The sequence below is a fragment of the Lissotriton vulgaris genome, unplaced genomic scaffold (genome assembly GCF_964263255.1).
Source record: "Lissotriton vulgaris unplaced genomic scaffold, aLisVul1.2 SCAFFOLD_453, whole genome shotgun sequence".
Classification (NCBI taxonomy): Eukaryota; Metazoa; Chordata; class Amphibia; order Caudata; family Salamandridae; genus Lissotriton; species Lissotriton vulgaris.
This window is the reverse complement of record NW_028254176.1, coordinates 63,705-85,056: the sequence shown is the minus strand read 5'-3', so window position 1 is coordinate 85,056 and position 21,352 is coordinate 63,705.

Sequence of the window (21,352 nt, the reverse complement as noted above, 5' to 3'; positions counted from 1 at the left end):
ATGGTGTTACCTGCGTTTTTGGTCCTGGGCTCGAAGCCATCTAGGGACACCGATTAAACCCAGACATTTGCAAAAGCTAGACACCTAGGAGATTCCAGGAAGGTGTAGCTTCCATGGATCTACCAACATTTTCCTACTCAGAATATCCTGCAAACCTCAAATTTAGCTAAAAATATCAAATTGTCCTCACTTTTCTATGCTGGAAAGTTGTGGGATCACGGAGCTGAAACAAATTTCTTACCACTTAGCGTTCCCCTAGGTTTCCCAATGAAAATGATACCTCCCTTGTGTGGGTAGGACTTGTGCCCGCGATCGGAAATGGCCCAAAACGTACTGTGGAGACTTCAAGATTATCGATCGCAAAACTACCTGGTTTTGCCAGGGAGTCACCTTCGTTTTTGGTCCCGGGCTCACCGGCCATCTAGGGAAACCTACCAAACCCAGACATTTCTGAAAACTAGACACCCAGGGAGGTGCAGCTTGAGTGGATCTCCCAACATGTTCCTACCAAGAATCCACTGTAAACCTCAAATTTAGCTAAAGAAATCAAATGTTTCTCACATTTGTGTGGGATTACAGCATTGGCACAACTTTCCTAAAAACAAGCATTCCCCTCAGTCTCCAGAGTAAAATGGTACATCACTTGTGTGGGTGGCCCATGAGCCTGCGACTGAGAAGGGCCAAAAACATAGAGATTGAGGGGAAAGCACAGCAAGGTCTAAGAGCTACATATTTTTTTATATACGTTTTAGGGCGGCTCTTCCTTGGAAAAAAAAACAAGTGAACATAAGTCTCCTAGCACACGCAAAATCCTATTTTTGTATTCTTCTTTTTCTTTTTATTTGATTTCTTCTGCCAGCCAACACGTGTTTCATCAATGGGTGTGTTACCCCATGACGTCCTCAGCGCGGTAATCCATCAGTATCCTCTCAAGCAAATGTAGAAATTTGAATTGGAAATACATTGATATCGAACATCTAGATGGCGTCTCCTTTGCCCGGGTACGGACTCTGGAGGTTTCTGTCCGCCGTCAACCCGTGTGCGGGTTGGCTGCTCTCCCAGCTGTAATAACGGCTTGCTAGTTTCTTGGCGAAGATGTCTCCACAATACGATTTGGGCCCTTCCCTGTTGCAGGTACTTGGCCCACCCACACAAGAGAGGTACCATTTTTATTGGGAGACCTAGGGGAACACTGGGTGGAAGGAAATTTGTATCAGCCCTGTTATCCTGCAAATTTCCCACACAGAAATGTGAGGTAAATATGATTACTTTAGCTAAATTTGAGGTTTGCAGGGGATTCTGGTTAGGAAAATGTTAAGTCACACTTCACTGGACTACCCTGGGTGTCTCGGTTTCAGAAATGTCTGGGTTTGGTAGGTTTGCCTGAATGGCCGCCGAGCCTGGGACCAAAAACGCGGTGACTCCCTCAATAATTTTGAAGTCCCACAGTACGTTTTGGGCCATTTGCTGTTGAGGGCACTAGGCCTACCCAGACAAATGAGGTACCATTTTTAATCAGGAGGCCTGGGGGAACGCTGGGTGGTAGGAAATTTGTGGCAGTTGGGTGATCGTACAACTTTCCCACACAGAAATGTGAGAAACGTTTAATTTTTTTAGCGACATTTGAGGTTTGCAGGGGATTTTGGGTAGGAAGATGTTGGGAGATCCACGCAAGCCAAACCTCCCTGAACTCCCCAAGGTGTCTAGTGTTTAGAAATGCTTCGGTTTGGTAGGTTTCCCTCGATGGCCGCTGAGCCCAGGCCCAAAAACACAGGTGACTCCCTTGCAAAACCAGGCAGTTATGCGATCGATAATTTTGATTTCTCCACAGTACGTTTTGGTTCTCAACTGTTGCGGGCACCAGGCCTACCCACACAAGTGAGGTACCATTTTTTATCAGGAGACTAGGGGAAATGCTGGGTGTGTGGAAGTGACTCCTCACAGATTCCAGAATTTTCCATCACAGAAAAGTGAGGAAAATGTGTTTTTTTAATATAAAGTTTGAGGTTTGTCAGGGGTTCTGAGAGCCACACAAGTCACCCCATCCTCCTGGATTCCCCTGGTTGTCTAATTTAACATTTTTTACAGGTGTGCTAGATTTCCCTAGGTGCTGGCTGAGCAAGGGTCCAAAATCCACAGCTAGGCACATTGCGAAAAAAGGTCAGTTTCACTGGAAAATTTGATGTGCCTAAATTGTAGTTTGGGCAGTTTCCTGTCACGGGCACTAGGCCTACCCGCACAAGTGAGGTGCCATTTTTTTCAGGAGACTTGGGGAAATGCTCAGGGTAGAAGTTTGTGGCTCCCCGCAGATTCCAGAGGACTATCCATCACAGGAATGTGAGGAAAATATGGTTTTGTTGACAAATATTGAAGTTTGCAAGGGATTCTGGGTAACAGAACCTGGGGAGAGCCATACAAGTCACCCATCCTGGATTCCCCTGGGTGTATAGTTTTTAGAAATGTACAGTTTTGCTACGGTTCCCTAGGTGCGGGCTGCACGAGGTTCCAAAATCCACAGCTAGGCACATTGCGAAAAAAAGTTCTGCTTTCCCTGGAAAAATGTGATGTGCACACGTTGTGTTCTGGGCAGTTTCCTGTTGCGTGCACTAGACCTACCCACACAAGTGAGGTACCATTTTTATCGGGAGACTTGGGGAAATGCTGGGTGGGTGGAAGTTTGTGGCTTCCCGCAGATGCCACAACTTTCCATCACAGAAATGTGAGGAAAATGCGTTTTTTATTTTTTGTTACAAAGTTTGAGGTTTGCAAGTGATTCTGGGTAACAGAATCTGGTGAGAGCCATACACTTAAATCCATCCTGGATTCCTCTGGGTGTCTAGATTTAAAAAATGAACAGGTTTGCTAAGTTTCTCAAGGTGGTTTTGAGCTATTTCCGGTTTTGGGCACTAGGCTTACCCATACAAGTGAGGTACCATTAATATCAGGAGACTTGGGGGAACACAGAACAGTAGAACAAGTGTTATTACCAATTGACTCTCTATGTATTTCAGGATTGCAAATGAAAGAAAATAATTAAGACACAAGTAATTTTGAAAAAGGTCATTTAATTCACATGCTAGTATGAGCAAATAACCACTGTTTCTAAACTCTATACTCTATATTTTGTTCCCATTGAGGAAATACATAGGTTTCCTAGACACTTATTTTTCAGTATTTATATTTTACAAAATGAATTGGTATATATCTGGTACAAAATGAAAAACCATTGCAAGGCGCAGCTCAGTTATTGGCTCTGGCTAACTCTGTTTTTATTGAAGCTAAAACCTATATATCCCTGCAACCAGAAGGGTCCAGCAGACATAGCAGTATATTGCTTTAAAAAATCTGCCATACTTACAAGAAGTTACAGGTGAAAACGTTGGCACAATTACCTGCTTTTTTAAAAACTCTATTTCAATATTTTCTATAGGAAAACCTTCAAGGATCTACACAAATGACCCCTTGCTGCGTTCAAACCTTTGTCTATTTTCTGGAAATCAATAGCTTTCCGGAATCCATTATTGCTTTCACACCCATTTCTACCACTAACTGGAAGGAGGTTGAAAGCACACAAAATAGTAAAAGCAGGCTATGTCCCAGTAAATGCCAAAATTATCTAGAAAATTTTGTTTTTAGGACAAACATCTGACTGTTCCTGAAAGCTGGGAAGACGGTGATTTTAGCACCGCAAGCCCTTTTGCATGGGAAAAAAAAGACACTTTCTTCTGCAGCACTTCTTCCCCCAAACCCCAAAAATGTAGCTGTATTTTCGCTAACTTCTCAGTCCCCTCAAGGGGAATCTATAAACCCTGGGTATCTTTAGAATCCTCAGGATGTTAGAGGAAAAGTACGGAAATTTAGCATAAATACCTCAAGTGGACAAAAAGTTAGAGGCCTATTCGCGATCTACCCCGAATAGCCATAAAAAAAGCTTAGCACGGGGTGGGGGGATGCTAGTATGCTAGTAGCGAAGGGTTTAAAGTGTGCATGTCTGCCTGGCTGGCCGGCTTGTGACGGCCAGCCAGACATGCGCACTTTAAACCTCTCAACCCAGCTGTCTTAACACAGCTGGGTTGAGAGCAAGTGCAGACCTTCAGTGTACTGTGGAGCACCAGAAGAGGATGCCCCCAACAATCAGTGCGCTGCTCACATGCTGGTTCACAGCACATAAGCAGGCCAGGATTGGTCGAGGAAGTTTGATGGGGTCTGCACTGTAGTCCCAGCAGAAGAGGTCAGAGTGAGGAGGACATCATAGGTCACAATCTAGTAAGTGTTTCTCTTTATTTTTCATTTTGTTTTCCCGACTCCCTCGCCTCAGTATATGCCAGCCGCCACTGTTATTAGGGTGGGACGAGGCAGCCGCTTGATAGACCAAAGGTTAAAGGCTTATACTACACGAGTCAACTGAGTCTCTGCAAGCATAATTCTGCCACTTCCCCTGACTCTAATTGACTCTGTGGGTTTGGAAGGGTGTGGCACTGCAAATTTGCTGTAAGCTCCCACTCAGCCGAATTCCAAATGAGGCCTTTAATATAGCCTTATAGCCCACCGTAGAGGGCTATACCGGCTATTAAAGGCCCTCTCCAGCGTTAAAGGCCCCGAGCCGAGGCGAGGGCCTTTAACAACAGAGAGGGACTTTAATAGCGGTATAGCCCATCTACGAAGGGCTATAAGGCTATTAGAACATTCTGTCACTAGAGGACAGAATGTTCTAACAAAAAGAAGAAAGCTTTTTGGGAGCGTGAGGGGATTGGAATCCCCTCAGGTTCCCTGAAGCTTTGTTCACAGCCAGAGCTGTGAACAAAGAAACATTGGAATGTTGGAGCTCCAGGCTTATACCAGCCATTATAAGCCCAGAGCACTCCATTGCTTTCAATGGAGCTCCCAACATTCCAATGTTCTAATTGCTTTTCGATATGAACCAGCTGTTGCTAAAAACAACGAAATTGTGCTAAATATAAAAATAAACATTTGATTTGTCCTAGTATTAATTATAATGCTAGGGCAGTGTGAGAATCCTGGGATGATGCTGGGGGACTGGACTCTGCCATTTAAGCTTTTGTTACATGCGGCAGCAGCAGGTCCAGTGCTGAATTTATTCTAGGATCAGCAAATTTGTATGTACTAGACCATAAAACAAGGTGAGCTGAAAAGTCAGCACTCAATAACCATCACTGTACTTGATTACATTTGTGTTGCATCTGAGGTACATTGCTGCGTTGGCATCGCACCTTAATCCAAAGTGCTTGGTTCGTAAGGTGGCAGATACAGGCTAAGTGCTTGCCGAAACACAATCACATAAACATAAGGATGCTTGAATTTATTTCTTTAGGCCCAGCACACTCTTTTCTGTTTTGCATTTCTTCATTGTTTAGAGTTAAAGACATATCAAACAGTGCGCTGTACTGATATACAACAGGATACAATCTACATATGATGATGAACAGCATAGTGTCTGTTTAGACTGTGTAGGGGGTGGGGCTGTTGTCCAGGGTACAGTCACATATGGAAATCATGCTCAAATGGGCCATAGTGGCACCAAACTACAACGTATAACAAACGCGATTAGGACTGCCGCTTCATGCAGTGCTTGGTCAATATGGGAATATTGAAGAGACTACATCAAAGAAAGCAGGAGGCATCCACAGCAAAGCTCAGAAAGATATAGAAGAGCGTTGCATTTGAACATTAACCGTCAATGAAAAATTAAGAAGCAGAGGTCTCAGAAACAAATAACAATGTTCGTGACATCTCTACAAATGGGGAGAGGGTTTTTTATTGAATTACTTTGTGTTTGACTGCATCACGATAAATGTTGTAAAGCGCTCAGATACCTTCAGGTCTGGCCAGCGCTATATAAAACTCTTAAATAATAATAATAGTATATAAGCATCGGTAAGAACACCTCGGCAAAGGACCAAAAGGGGGTCCCTCCATTTGCAGTTTGGGGGGCACAGCACGGTTCTCAATGTTGAAGAATCTCCCCCCAGGTCTCTTCAAATTGCCTAAGTTTATTGTTAGTTTTATACATCAGTTTCTCCAAAGTCACAATTTCAAACATTTCTTCTAAGAAATTACAATAGGTTGGGGTTCTTTTTTCAGTATCTCAGAATCCACCTTTTTGCAACCCCTAGTGCAGTAGCTACCCACTGGTGTAAAGTGGGCGAGTAGTCAGTGATGTTGTGGAGAACTCATTTTGCAGTCAAGTCCTGTGGGACCAGCAGTTCTGTAACTGTATACATGCGTATATGACCACAGGATAAGTGCAATGTCGCAGTCCTGAGCCTTGAATCTCCAGCATGCAGAGTCGAGGCTTGAGTTGGCTCTGTGGAGTCTGGCGAGGGACCAGTGCCATCTGTGCAGTAATTTATAATAGAGAATGGTTTCTTACATGTAATCCCAGTTCTCTCAGAAAATCTCCATTGAAGTCATAAGCACTGAATAGTTCAGCCCACATGGGGGATATCAGAGCATTTCTTATATTATATCTTCACAAGTGTAGATGTTCGCCTTCCTTTAGGAAGGCCTGGAGAAACACTTAAAACATCAAGTTTGCAGCCTAAAAGAAAGTCTACGATGGCCAATTTTTTCAGATTATGTTTAAACAAGCATTTACAATGCAATGGTTTTGCCTTTGTTAAAGTTAGAGCAATTAGCATTGCTCTTGACATTATTTTTATTTATGTTTTTTTTAACATAAATAAATGGCATTGTCATTTACAATGCCACTAGCTTTATCTCTCGCAAATGACACACACAAACACACACAGAGCCACCCCACACACACCCCCACACAGAGCCCCCCACACACAGCCACACAGAGCCCCCCACACACACAGCCACACAGAGCCCCCCACACACACAGCCACACAGAGCCCCCCACACACACAGCCACACAGAGCCGCCCACACACACGACTGAAAGTGTGGGAAAGAAAATCAACTTTGAAAAGGTTGGATTTAAAATCGCATTACCAAAATACAGAGTTTGAAGACATCAAATGCATTGTGTTCATTGCGTTTATGCGTGTGAAACCCTGCGTGTGTGCCGACTTATTCATGAAAGGTACTGCGCCTTCTCCGAGACGGTGTACGTTTCCATTCACAACGCCATTCATTCGGGACTCTGCTAAAATGATCAGTTAAATCACTCTCTTCACCCGCCAAGAGCTTTGTTTACCGGTGTGAAGAGTGGCGTTATTTCAATATGTGCCACCTACAGCATGATAGTGTGTAGTTGTGCAGATCACACGTCAAATCCCTGCAGCTGTGGCGTTCTATGGAGGTGAGGATACTGGGCAGTATAGAATGAGACGCAGATTCCGACCAAGCTCACACCGTGAAAGAGCATTATTCTACTCAACCCGATTTGGGGAACTTTCATCCAAAAGTCACCGTCCTCTCGGCACCCGTCTGTTTGTATGTCGCGCGAGCCCCTCTCCTCTCATCAGAGCCTTCAGTACAAAAACACTTTTTATCAGGGGCGGTCTGTTAGACCTCTCTATCCAATACCACCCCACCACCCGGACTTAAAAGTGAAAAAAGTGGCTTTAACTCCAGCTGTCCCACTCACTCCTGAATAAAAAAAAATGCCTGGCAGGTGCGTCTGTATTCTCTCACTCGAAATAAAAAGCAAAGGTCTGAGGGTCGTCTCAGAGCAAGTAACTGGGAAACCTCCCCTTCACCCTACATCACTGCTCAGGGAGGGGCCCGTCCTGCAGTCGGCATTCAACCCCCTGCGGCCACCCCCCGCCTCCCTCTGTCACCGGTTCCGGCTGTTGTACAGGGGTCCCGTCCTGCCCTCGCGTTAAATGTCGCGAGAAGAAAGAAATAAAAGGCATCTGCCAGTGATCGCGCGGCGTTCAGGGCAGCGGGAACTCGAGGCATTCTGGCTGCGCAGGGGGAAAAGGGAGCAACCCATGCCCTCTGCCGTGCGTGGGTTTAGATGACGAAGGTGTGTATTATAGTGACAGTGTTCAATAGGAAAATGAACAAATAAATATCGCTCTAAAAAAACGCATCCAAGATCCACGAGTGAGCAGCCTATAAATCTGCCGGTGTGCAACAAGTGAGATAAATAAGCCAGCTGTAGTGCCCTTTCCACGTACAGTCGCCCCGCAATTCCCCTACTCCCCAATACAGAAAGTGCCTGCTCTGACGTCATAATGTAAGAAGACGACAAGGGAATCCTCACCCCAAAATTCTGCGCACCCACAACGTAGCTATTCCAGCAGCGACTATCCGAGAGACTAATGCTCACCCAGCCGAAGGTGGCCGGAAGCACCCACAGCACTCGGACACGAACCTCCTGCCCCAGAACACATGAACCCAGAGACTCACAGCCGTGCCCCCCTCCTCGCCCCCGCACTACACCTAGCCACCGAGTACATACACCCAGGGATACCCTGAGGAGGCAAGAAATCTCCGGTGCCTCAGACTTGTCTGTTGTGGGACAACACACCCACACTCAGAGCACCCACCCATGCTGGCCGGTGAACACCCCGCAGACTCCCACCGTCGCGGCACAATCCGCATTCGCCTTCCGTCTCCTGATTTAACCTTCACCTGTCAGTTAAAGTCCGAGGACTCAGGCGCGTGTGGCGGTTGCTTACTTCCGTGGAGTGTGTATCTGCTCTGCCGCAACCTTGGGACGTGTCGCGGCCCTTGTCACCGGCTGGACTCTCATCCGGGCGGGCCCCCGGCGACCCGTCGAGAGCTGCCGGTCGGTGGCTCCAAGTACGGGACCCTGACACGTGCTGCGCAAGAAGCAGTAGTTCCACGGGAGCTGTCTGTGGTGCTGCAAACTGTGACACTGCGTGAGCAGAGGAGCTCGAAACTACGGGCAGACACGGGCCTGACCTGCTAACACGTGTACATTACGGGAAGTGTGTGTGTGAACGCAGATAGTACCACGGACAAGCCTAATCTGTGAAATGTCAGAACCCAACCGAGTACGCGTTTCTACAACTACACCGTGCATGCCACGCCGGACCAAGCAAATAATCCCTGTGTCCGGAATCACCAAACTGCCAAGGTTTGGAAAAAAATATTAAACAGGAACCGCTTTGTGTGTGGTATATTATTTTACAAGTCGTATCCGATGAGAAAAGGCCCCAATCCCAGCTACAACAATGTTCTATTTAAGCAGCCATTTTAAGCAAACCTGGCCTTGACCCGAGGGCGCTCCTTCCGGGTCACTGATTACCGGGCTCCCGCTTTCAAGCCAACATCTGCGCGGGCTGGTGCGCACAGTAGATGTCTTGTTAGACGGTGACGTTTTCCGTGGTGAGCACAGTGGTGAGAGACCGAGTGCCCTCCCTGGCACCAAGGCACTGCTTAATGCTGGTGACTCACTGTGAGGGGGGCCCTCAAGTAAAGGCCTCTCTCGCGCCGCTCCCCTCCAGGGTGCACCTATCTAAGATGGCTGTATCCGAGGGACTGCCCCGCGCCCCACTTCCGGGCCTGCGGTGGGGACAGAGAGCGGGCGGCCAGTGCTCTGCGTGGCTGGGCGGGGGAAGGGGCGGGAACGGGGACGGGAGCAAGCAGCGACAGGCTGGGCAGCCCAGACAGAGCGGCAGGTTGGAGAGGCACTTCTCCGGTCTCCCCGCGGGCGCCGCCATAGTGCTTGCCGTCTTCCTCTCCTTCTTCCCCGGGCTGCGGGGGGCGGGCACTTCCGGCCGGCCGCGCTAGGATTGGCCGGCCGGCCAGTCACGGGGCAATGCAATCGGGGAGGAGGAGACTGGAGGCCGGCGACGGAGGAGAAGAGACGCAGTAGTGCCGGCAATGCCGGACCAGACACGGGGGCGTTCCCGGCGTCCCGTGACGTCGGCAAAAGCCAAAGAATGTCGGGAACGCCCCCGTGTCTGGTCCGGCATTGACGGACAGGCCCCTCGTCCAATGGCAAGGCTCCGTTTACGGAGCCAGCCAATCAAGGACGAGGGCCGAACAAAAGCCACACTACAGTTCTCAACAGGATTTCGCCTGCGCGGAAAAGCTGCGCAGAGCGCAGCTTCCGCTAGGCAAAACCTAAAAAGGGCAAAAAATATATATGAACACATGAATTTCAGGCAAATTAAATGGAAAAGAATGATTTGGCTGTTCTAATCTCTTCCACAAACCCTTTTTTAAAAGATAAAGATGAAGAAAGAGATGTCCTATATGGTGCAATTATGTAAATGCAAAAAGAGCGTCTGTGCCTTTAAGAGCCCAGATACTACCAGTATTCCATCATGCCCAGCAGGTGACAGTTAATTGAAGTGGTAGTACTAGATAGGAAAATTGTCAAATAATTGTCTCTGTCACTTCCACTAGGAGGAGGGGAAGTTTGCGTATGACTTAAATGGAGATTCCCCTGAGCGAGAACTGGGATTACAGGTAAGAAACAATTCCTTCTCTCTCAGGGGATCTCCAAAGATAGTCATAAGAACTGAATACTGTAGCAAGCCTATCTCCACAAAATTGTGGTGGAAAGGGAATAGAGAAGATCAACAGACCTAATTAAGCAAATACATTTCTCATAGAGGCCTGTCCTACTTGAGTATCTGTTAATGTTAAATTGCATTTATAAAGCGCTAATCACTGTAGGTCTCCAAGCTCAGCATCATAGGGCGACTGTCCAAGTTTCATTACGCCACTAAACTTAACATTGATCTTTAAAGGCCTGGTCAAATGCCTCTGAGAACAGCAACGTCTTAAGTCTCCTCCGAAACGGGAGCAGTCTGCCTTCCTTGCGCATATCATCTGGTAGCTTATTCCACATCTGGGGAACAGAGACCGAAAAGGTCCGGCCTCCAAATGTTGCCATGCTGAAGCAAGGGCAGGCAAGGAGGCTGGCCTGTGATGAGCGAAGGTGGCAACCCGGTACGTAGGACTTCAGACGGTCTTTGATATATATTTGGGGGTTTCTAAGCTATCTGTTCTAGCATTTGAGTCCCAACAACAGTGTTGGGTAAAAGAGTGAACAGATCTCCATGTAGCCGCTTTACATATTTCAGCTATTGGTATATTTCTAATTAAAGCATCAGTAGTGGCTTTCCCTCTAGTAGAATGAGCTTTAGTTCTACCGGATAGAATCTTATTTGCCTTCTGATAGTATAAGAGGATGCAAGACACGATCTGTAGAGATATAGACTGGATGTGGCTAAACCTGTACAGACCGGCCATAAACAATTTGTCTGATCTTCGGATACCTTTTCTTTTGTCCAGATATAATTTTAAGACTCGCCTGACATCTAGAGAATGGAGATTCCTTTCAGCTGGTGCAGAAGGGTGCCGAAAAAAGTAGGCAGAGAAATGGTCTGAATAATATGAAAATCTGACATAACTTTTTGTAGGAATTCTGGATGAGTCCATATAACCGCCTCCCTAGTATGGAACACCAAGTATAGTCCATGAGAACATAATGCCTGAATTTCACTAACCCTGCGTGCTGACGTGATAGCTATGATGAAAGTAGCATTCCAAGGGAGATGTTGCAATAAGGATTTATGAATGGCCTCAACAGGGCCTGTATGAGGCGTGAAAGGACTATATACATTTCCTAGGAAGGGGATGGAAGTCATATGTGAGGGAAAACCTTTTTCAAACCCTCTAAGAAGTCCTTGATAACCGAAATTTTGAAAAAAGAGGGTTGTGAAGGACATTTTCTGTATGCAGTAATTGCCACCAAATTAACTTTGATAGAACACAACTATAAGCCTGATTTGGCTAGATGAAGCAAATATGGAAGAATCGCTTCTTCTTGCCAGCTCGTTGGATCAAAGTTTTTGTCCGAACACCAGATACAGAATCTCTTCCATTTAAATGAATAAGCTGAACGTGCTGAAGGTCGTTTAGCCTCCTTTAGAATGTTCATGCATTCTTGTGAAATGTTCAAATGCCCATATTCCACTAACTCAGGAGCCAGACTACCAAACTTAAAGAGGAGAGGTTGGGATGAACCATCTGACCTCTCAACTTTGTGAGAAGATCCTTTCTGCTCAGCAGCATCACATGTGGATGCTCTGACATGTGGAGAATGTCTGCGAACCACCATTGTCAGGGCCACTCTGGAGCTATCAACATCATTCTCGCTCACAATTAAGATCATTTTATGAGAACTGATGGAATCAGTGGGATCAAAGGAAAAGTGTAGAGAAATTTGACGGACCAGTTGCTCAATATGGTATTCCCCAGTGTCCCTGGTTGGAAGTACCTCGAGACAAAGTTTGGGCATTTTTTTATTTTCTGCGGTGGAGAATAAATCTATGTCGGGAGTGTCCCCATGCTAAAAATGGTTTTTACGATGTTGTCATGAAGGAACCACTGGTGATTTGCCTGAAAAACCCTGCTTAGGGAGTCTGCCTGGATATTTTGAGCACCTGGAGGATGAGTTGAAGTGATTCGCGGGTCTCTGGCTATTAACCAGTTCCAAATTTTCTGGGCTTAATGAGACAACGGCCTGGACCTTGTTCCTCCTTGCTTGTTCAAATAGTACATGGCTGTCGTGCTGTCTGTCCAAACAAGCAGGGATTTTGTCTTCATGGATGAGAGAAAAGTCTTCAACGCTAAGCGGACCACTCGAAGCTCTAAGAGATTAATGTGATAAGTAATTTCCTCAGAGACCATGTTACCTGGATTTGAAGATGATCCATATGCTCAACCCAGCATAACAGAGAGGCATCTGTAACTACTGTCTGAGCGGGAACATCCTGATGAAACCGCATCTCTTGAAGTAGTTGTGTTGGGGAGTACCACCATTTCAGAGACAGTTTTGCTTTGGGGGAGAGTGAAATCTTGTTCTCCTAATTGCCGGAGTATTGATCCCACTGATCCTCCAGACATTCTTGTAGTGGTCTCCTGTGGAGACGGGTGCTCGGAGTCAGAAAAATACATGAAGCCATCGCGTCAAGGAGAAATGACACTGTTCTCACTGTGAGATGAGAGACTTTCATGAGAGAGTCTGACACTTTTGATGGATTGATAATCTCTCCTCTTAAAGATACACTCTTGCTTGTATGGTGTCACCTAGGTAATGCAGAGACTGGACTTGAGTAAATTCGATTTGTTGTGATTGACATGCAGTCCAAATCGGTAGAGAAGATTGCAAAGTCAGCTGATTATGAAGTTGTGATTCTTTTGGTGTTAACGTCTTTTATCAGCCAGTCATCTAGATATAGATAGACAAATATTCTGAGCTTTCGGAGATGTGAAGCGGCCACTACCATGGACTTCAAGAAGGTTCTGGGGGTTAATTTGAGGCTAAATGGAAGCACTTTGTACTGGTAGTGATTATGACCTACTACAAACCTCAAGACATTGCAGTGTTTTATGGCTATTGAAACGTGAAAGTACACATCCTGGAGGCCTATCAGGGTAAATAAACAGTATGTGAAGTCACTACACAATGTATGCACATTCAAATCAATGATCCATAAACATATAAAGGTGATGTTGCTTTGTCTTTAATTCAGTTTTTCATTCGCTTAAAACAGAACCAGCCAACATGTGTTTCGTCGCATTTGAAAATAGTTCTGCGACTTCCTCAGGGCTAAATGGAGAAGAAAAAGTCTTTGTAATCGCGCTGCCGGTGATAATTCCAACCCGGCTGGGCTAATTCTTCTGAATAGTATTGGTCAATGTACGTTAAAGCGTCGCGCTTCCGGTTAGGGGATTTTCCGGCTAGCCGCAACGTGTTCTGAATACGGACCCAAAATTTCAAATACCGCACTGTATGCAAAGAACTGTTCCTGTAGGTCAAACAAGGTCCTGTGATCATGGACTCTGCAGATTTCAAAATAACTCCTGAGTGGGATTAAGTCTCCTGATGAGGGTGCCGTGAGGATACAAAGCGTCAGACAGTGGCTGCACTAAGCAAAGATCTGTAGCGTGTGAGCTAAGGACTGCCGCACGGACGATCACTGTGTTCCGGGGACGCCAGCCCCCCTGGTGCATTTGGGTATAAATCTGATGCAGTGCAAGCATTCAGAACTTTTCTCTTTGAACCCATTTGTTGGCTAGCTAAAGATCTAGAATGGGTCCAAAATCATTTTAAGGGCCTTTCTTTTTTACCAAAAAATAATGGGAGTAAATCTCCGTGCCTCGTTATTTGGGAGGAACGATCACCATCGATTGCTTTTGCAGAAGGATGTTCAATTCGGAGTGCAGCATCCGCAGATATTGATTGGATATTTTTGGTGGTATATTTGGCAGAGGGCTGGAAAACCTGGGACTATACCCATTCTGTACAATATTCAGAACCCAGCAGTCTTTTGTGAGTAAATGTCATTACATCAGGAAATGAGACATACTTCCTCCAACCGGAATGGGTAATGGAAGAGGGAAGCAGAAATTATTTGCCTGGAGCGTGCTGTAGGCTTTCCTGCTTGAGCAGGCTGGTGGCTAGCTCTTCCTTTGGGTTGACAATGTTGATGTGGCTAAAAAAGGTCTTTAATGCTGCTGTTGGCGGTGATCTTGGTACCATTGAGGGGTTTGTACCTCTGTGGGTAGAACCGTCGTTGATAAGGCTTGTAGGTGAGCTTACACTGTTCCTTTTGTTTCTCTAGACCTATTGCCTTCAAGGTCTCCATTTCAGACTTCATCCAAGCCATTTCATCATCGGTATGACTGCCAAATAAGGTGGCACTCGGGAAAAGAAGATTAAGAATGTGTTATTGGGATTCTTGTTTTAGGTCTGTAAGACGTAGCCAAGAGTGCCTCCTTAGGGTTAAGTCATGATAGTACCCAGGGGCTGCCAGTAATGAAGAGTCGTCAGCAGCGCAAAAAACCTGGTAGTAGCGGAATACAGTTTCTTTGCCACAAGGATGACCCCAGAATTAGTGGGAGGGTCTGTGCAAAGAAACAGTGAGTCTCTGGAGGTCTATTCTTTTTCTGTAGCCTTGACGGAGCTGATTTGGTTGAAGCTGGTGTAAGGAACAGCTCCATAGCTGATTCCTATAGACGCAGAACCAGTGGTAGGAGGGGTCTGGACACTGCCTGTTGGGGAATCATCTAAAAAAAGTGGGAGCATACATTTGAATGTTCAATTTTCATGTTCCTTGCACCAGCACCTTTTGAAAGGTGTTAATGTCATCCACTAGATAGACCCTTGGTTGGGAAATTAGAAAATATTGGTGAATATCTCCCAGCACTTGAGGTAGAAGAAGAAGTAAAACAACATCCTGAACATGTTCCAGACCTGAACCTGGAGGCATGATGGCGATGTGTGCATCGTGAAAATGGAAGTGACGAAGAACGTCGGGCCTATGGCGATGTCTGGAATGTCTTGAACAATGACGAGATCTGAAATGTGATTTTTTGAGGAGAAGGTAGAGTACTCAGGAGGGGGCTTCCACATGCAAAGTAGGTAGAAGAGGCACAGGAGGTGGCAGAGGAGGCATAGGAGAGTATAAAAGCAGTATAGGAGACGATGGAAAATATGCCCTGGAGTATTCAGAGTCAGAAATGAATGGTAGACATCTTGATCTTGATATTCTGACTTTTTCTACAGGACTGGATTGTCTCGAAGTCGATTTTCACCTACGTCTCGACGTTGACAGACTCCTCAACATCAAACTTCAACTGCGCCTCAACATGGTATCCTTTGATATCGACTTCCTAGGTCTCGACGTTGACCCCGCCCTCGACGGCGTACATGTGGGGACTGTACCTTGTGACGACATCAATGCCTTCGACCTGAAACAATGTTGTCTTTGATGTGGGCTTTTCTTTTTGGATCTCCCATGCCTGGTGTCTTCATAGGTAGGTGGAAGAGCTCTGGTAGAGGACTAACCCTCTCATTGCTCCCTTGAAGTCCCACCTGATTGCATCTGCCACCTGCGTCGCTCCTCTGTACCATGGAGCTGACGTAAAATCCACCAATAAGGGTGGTCTGATGGGATTCTTTCTAGATATATGTTGCCAATAACTACCAACGGCATTGATGCACACATGCATTCTACTTGTTTCTCAGTCGCCGGTACAGGTACACACCATCGTGTGACCTGGTCTGCTTCGTTGTATGTTTGATATTCTGAGACTTCCAGTTGTATGTGTGATTTCCTCCACACGTAGTGGGAGGTAGAAACCATGAGGTTTAAGAGTGCTAGCTCTCATGGCCACAATGTATAGTATGTAGCCTGGCCCCCCGTTGATGAGTAAGGAAGGGTTTTCCATAAGTGGCCAGTCTGGGTCTTCGGGATGAGTCTTAAGCATGTAGATCGACTGTGATATCCAATGGGCCAGCCAATAACAATCCTTCTGCCCTCTTTTAGTTGTAGCAGCATTTAGTTTGGAGCTTTGTAACCTGGGTTTTGTGATGCCCCACATGAATCAAACAATCAAGGTCTCCAAGTATTGTTCAAGGGATGGTCAGCGGGAGCATCTTTTTATTTTGATGACTTGCACCCTGTCCCTATAGCGAAAGATTTAACGTAGACCACTTATGTAATCTTCCTTCATTTCATCCATCGAAGGAAGGCTATTGCCAGGGACTATCTTCTGCAGACCTATGTTAAATAAGCCTAAATAATTCAGATTTTCATGTTTCCAACAAAAAGACAAGGAACCTAAGGAAGCAACTGTGGTGGATGTGGTAAGTGGTAGGGCTGCACATGTTGAAAAAAACATTTTGTAACCCAAAAAACTTCAGAAGTGATCAATCAGAATCATCAAGGTGGTGGTGGAGTCAAGAGGGTGAACTAACTAGAGCAAGATGTTGTCTGCGTAATAAAATGCTTTTAGTTCTCTCACTGACGTCTGTATCCCTTTAATGTGTTTGACAAGTCATATGACAATGGCCGGGGATTTCCTGGCTAAAATTAAAAAATAGTAGTGGCATTGATACACGTGCAACATTGATTTCTTTTGCTGCTATATGCCACTCATTCAAATCTGTTTTAGCTTGAAGTCATTGTCGCAGTAACATCAGGGTGGAGGTTTTAGAATAAGCTGAGGTTAGTGCCCACGTTTTGGACTCAAGACGTAATCTATCAGTGTGTGCCTGTCATTTTGCCAGTGTCAAATCTCTCATTAAAGCACCCGAATACACACCTTTCATGCGTCCCATACGGTCTGTGGGGAAGAAACTAAACCCGATTGTCAAGGCGGAATTGCTACAGATGTTGTCATAAGCTAGTCTTGCTGTAGGAGTCCCTAACTTGGGAGATGTTCGTACGCCTGGCATTGCCCATTGGACGGTCAATGAGGTCCTGTTAGGGAGTATAGAAGACGAAAATAGGTGTATAGCTAGGTTAGGAGTCATAAGGAAATAGTCAATCTGAGTGCAGAAATTATGAGGGCACAAAGTAAAGGTATGATCCCTTTTGTGGAGGTAGAAGATTGTTCACATGGACTTATCCGAGATTATGTCCTACAATACGGCGCACTCTTCATCATGTTAGAGGTCTGATTTCCCAGACCTATCAAGGATAGGATCGATGGTGACATTCCAATCCCCTCCTCCTAAAACTTTGGTCTTTCTTAAGGATGTGAGTAATCTGCTCAATTTGGAAAATAAATCTGATTTTTCATCGACTGGGGCATAGATGGAGCCTCCAATCATGCACGTTTGTCCAATATGAAAAATCCTTCAGGGTCTTCACAGGGCTTTAACACCTTGGCCCGGAGAGACTTGTGGAGAAATACTACAACGCCTCTCTGCCAGTGGGACTTCCAGGTGTTGATGGCGGGGGAACTATGCTGGGTCAAACTAGCGTGTAAGGATTTTCCCACCCACTCTTTATTGCCCCTTCATCAGCTATCAGTGCGTGTCTACTGTAGAAATGCAGTGCCTGGCTGGTGTCGACCCAGGAAGGTGAGGAATTTTAACATAATAAGTCATGCCCTTGACATTGAGGGGTGCCACAGACAGCTTGGGCACACATAATGTATTATTTTGTTGTTTTCTCAAATTGGTAGAGGGACATGTTTTTTCGCTGCCATGATAATTTTACGGGCCTCGTTGATGCCGGACACTGCTAAACAGTAACTGTCACAAGGCGCTCCACAACACCGGACCGTCATACCTCAACAGTCGGCTCACCTTCTACACCCCGAACTGCCAACTCCGCTCCGCCGACCTCGCACTCGCAACCATCCCCCACATCCGAAGAGCGACCACCAGCGGCAGATCGTTCTCCTACCTCGCCGCAAAGACCTGGAACACTCTCCCCAACCACCTGTGGCAGACCCAGAACATACTTACCTTCGGGAGGCTACTCAAGATCTGGATGTTCGAGTAGTAGCAGTACCCTACCTCACCCCCCAGTGCCTTGAGACCCTCACGGGTGAGTAGTGCGCTTTATAAAAGCTTGGATTGATTGATGGTGGGCTCCAGCTTTAGTGTTGCAGGAATGTACCCAATGTACAAGCTAAAATTCCAATGGTAGTTCAAAATCGATGATCAGGTTATATAACAATCATCCTTCTCAGGCTGTTGGGGATTCTTCAGATATGCACATTGTCTCTCCTGTTATGATCCTCTAAGTCTATGACTTTCTTGTGCAGCCTCTATAGAAAAGGGACGAATTCTGGTTGCACATCGAGGCAACGTTCTACCTCACCAAGTCTGCCTTCCACCGACATGATCTCTGTTGAAAGTTAGTAATGCGTCCTTGTAAGGCCTAGAACCACTGCTGTGCTGTCTAGCACTGCTGTGTTAGCAGTGCTTATGGAAAGCTTGATGTCTTCCTCTTCTTTCAGCATGGTTGCTATTGTCTTATCCTGGATGTCTGAGGTGTCTGTCCTGGCTGCAAGAGGCCCCCGTCTTGGTGTAACTGGCAACTGTGTTTGACCTTCCACATGGGTGGGGTCACTGAGATGAAGTGGACATCGCCCAAAGAAGCGAATTTGGCAGTAAAGATGGTACCCTGGGTGACCAATACGGTGTAGCACCACCGCCAGGCAGTCCTGTTAGGTTAGAGATGTAAGTAGTCTGTTGCTGAGGACTTTAGGCCAGTGCTGGGGACCCAAGATACAATAGTAGCATACGTCATTTGTAGCAAATGGTAATCTTGAGGCCGGTGGTTTCCCAATTCAGTGCAATAGCCCTTTGTGCGAGGATGGGGCAGATAATGGGTCCCAGCATGAGCCAGTCACCACTTTGGAAGTCGAACCACCTTAGGGGCAAAGGAGAGTGTATGGAGGAGATGTAGAAGGGAGCTCCTGGTGCACCTCCCCCCAAGAGTCCAATGTTGCTTATAGGAAGCAAAGCCAATTCCAAGATGGCCACCTCCGATAATCTATCTATGTGTGCCGGTCCAAGTCTGGCAGTGTTGCAGAACCCCCTAAAGAGTGCTGCTGAGGTGCTCTCAGAACTGTGGGCGACACCTTCTCGGCCTGGCCTTCAATTGCGGGTGGTAGGAGGTGGTGAAGGGGATGAATGCAGGGGCAGCTACCTGGCTCTATCCAGTGTGGCATGGCATCTATAGACCTGGTATCTCTAAGAGAAGTGTGACCTCTGCACTCAGTGCCAGGGAGTCTTGCTGTGGGTCATGATGGGTGAAAGCGTTCCCTTGTTCCGCGACCCCCAGGCCACGGGATGCCCAGCACGTGCTGTCTGATTGTCTAAGTAGGGACTATAAATATATACTAAAATGTTCATTAAAAACAATAGTTCCAGAATTTGCTAAAAGTAGCCCCAGTCTCCATTTGAATTATAAAAAATAGGAAGAAGGAAAGGTTCTTTCTAACTAAATTTCAAAAAACCTAAAAGTTAGGAAGGTACCTTCTGGAAGTCAAGTTTCTAAAGTCGGATATTCTGTGAGGTGCACCCAATTCCGTAATGTACCTCAAAAAGTAACGGATGATAAGCATCCCCTTTTTTGCTAGGATGTTTGGCAAACGAGTAAAAGGTTCCATGACACTTACCATTTGGATATGAGTTTGAAAATTGTTTTCGCATTTTGAAGATGATATGCTTCATGCATGGTGTAAATTCATGAGCATGTATAATTTGCAGCATGTCAGTACATTTTGCATTGTACATTTTATCAGGACATAAGACACCTTGAGTGCTTGTAGCAACTGGCAGTTTTGCGATCAGCACATGGACCCTATACAGAGAGCTTCGCCTTTTGATTTGCCTCGTTCTAAAAACTCCACCCAAGATTGTAAGGAGCTCAAACATGTAAATCAGTAATGCGCTAACCAAAAATGCAAGCAGATGTCAAATTTTACTTTTCTACCCAGAACTTAAAAGGAGTTGTCACTGTGCTCAATCAGCCAGTACAGCCACCCGCACAAATTACAAACACACTTATACAAAAACATGTCTATACTAATGAAATCTCAAAAACTATCGCTTGTCATACATCTGAAGCTTCTCAAAGTTAGAAAACAAGCAAGCAGAAGTGTACTATGCTCCTAACATTAAAAAAGATAGCACCAACGATGCTCTAAATACAAAAAGTACAACTCGCACCATGTGCAGCTGAATTTGTTTAAATGGAATGTGCTATATATGGTTTCCTCTAATGTTATGGAGAGAGCCAGAATTATTGTTGCTGGGTTACGTGGCCTTTCCATGGTGGATTGTCAGCAAGGTGTCAGTTGAACCTGCCTTGTATGTCACCATTTGTTGGTGTCTTAAATATCCCTTTTGCATTCCAAGCAACTTATCCTCCATACCTTAACAGTGGCGACCAGGATGGGATTCGAGGGGCTACAGTCCCTGGAGTGAGAAGATCGCTTTTGGGGTGACAACAGGCATGCCATACCTATAATTTGTCTAAAGTTACTGTATTCGGACAATGGGCAGGAGAGGGGCTTCTCAGTGCGCCGCAAGTGTGCCTGGCGTGCCAGAGAGCGGGAGAGTAGATGAGGGAGAAAAGGATATCAAGCTGCAAATAACTTTCAATTGAAGTAATAGTGTGGGTGTGCAAGCAATATCGTTAGCACATGAACCGGCGATGGGTATAAGAGGTGAGACCAGCGCTGTGTGCATGAGGTCACTGCCAGGGAGGGAACTGGTGACACTGAGGAGTTGGTTAGAGCACAGGAAATAGGACAGAACTTACTTGCCAACTGAGGAGGAGCCATTGCTGATTCTTTCCGGTAATAGAAGTAGGACAACTAAGTTTTCCTGACAACTTCCTTTACTAACTTGGCAATTAGAAAAGGGTCTGAATATATTTTCCCTGAAGAGACAAGTCTAAAAATCTGGTGACTACTTCATTTATGTTAGTTTGTGTTGCTGTGTGACTTTATTGAAAATGAGGAATATTATTGGCACAATGTCTGTACATAGAGTAGCACCTCCACCCATGTTCCTGCAGGAACCTGAAAATTCAATTATGTGATGGGAGGATAGGAGGGAATCATTTGAAACTTCTTTAGAGGCCGTGGGAGGAGATATGTATGTAGGCAAGAGAAAACTG